Below are 1,256 nucleotides of genomic sequence, written 5' to 3'. Positions count from 1 at the left end.
ATCTTTAAATCCCATAACCCTTACATTCGGCCCCAAGATCTTTCATGTCCCTTACTTGGCAAAAATACAGTAGGAATAACTGGTGTCAACAAAATTTCACAACAATATAACAAGAATAGCACACAATAAACACAAAAAACCATATTTTAGGATGGGGCTTGAGCACAAGCTCCCCATCATTCCCCCCACCCCAAACAAATGGGGCCCCAAAATCTTGTGGTAAGGGGTGAAGATCTCTTCTTCTATAGCTACTTGCTGCTGAAATTGGATGTAGAGCTGTCCCTGTCCTTAGGGGTCCCATTTGAGAGGTCAGTTCTTAATATGCTTGATGCCAGGTCCAAGGGTGACACATCACAGTTGCAGACAGGGGGTGACATCCAGCTTAAGCTATCAGGCATCTACAGATGGAGGGTACCAAGCCTGTGGAAACAAATCTAACAAACAAGGTGAACAAACAAAAAATCAAGAACAATAACCAGACTATTGTAGCCTCACTCACGGTAGAATAAATGATTTAAGGGTACAATTTTGTAATCATCTTCTCCAGAATAAACAATAGTTACAGTGTTATCCTTCCCATATGCTATAATCTCTGCAGCCTTTGGAACATCATCTGGCTTCCGTTTTACCCATACTTTAGCTCCTGATTTTATTCTATCAGTAGAACCAAATCCTTCAGTTCCTGTGACAGATAGTGGGGCTATGTATGTACCCTTGTGGCAAGCGAGTAAAAGTATATTGTCTACCCTGCCAAGTGAAAGCGAAGTGGTCCCATTGTTTAGAGTCTATTGGGATGGTGAAGAAGGCATTTGCCAAGTCAATAACTGCATACCAAGTCCCATCATATTTCTGGATCCTTTCTATTAAGGTGATGGTATCTGGAACAGCAGCATACAAAGAAGGAGTCACCTTATTCAACTGTCTATAATCCACAGTCATTCTCCACGTCCCATCTGATTTTCTTACTGGCCAGACAGGATTATTCCATCTTGTGGTTGTAGGGACTAACACTCCTGCTTCAACATATTCCTTTATAGTAGTGGCAATTTCATCTTGCCCACCTGGCACACGATACTGTTTTAAAGTAATTACTTCAGAAGGTTCAGGTAAAGTGATTGGGTCCATTTTTAGTTTTCCTACTAAAACTGTATTAATTCCTATCTTCCTCACAGCAAATTGGTATCTTCCTTCAGGTAAATTCAGAGTCATGCCTCTCAATACATCTATTCCAATGATGTATTCAGGAATGGGTACAA

The sequence above is a fragment of the Petaurus breviceps genome, unplaced genomic scaffold, assembly GCF_028583685.1.
Source record: "Petaurus breviceps papuanus isolate PSGF00001 unplaced genomic scaffold, PetGlider_PUasm1.0 151, whole genome shotgun sequence".
NCBI classification, from domain to species: domain Eukaryota; kingdom Metazoa; phylum Chordata; class Mammalia; order Diprotodontia; family Petauridae; genus Petaurus; species Petaurus breviceps.
The sequence above is the reverse complement of the archived record's forward strand: the minus strand, read 5'-3'. Positions refer to the sequence as shown.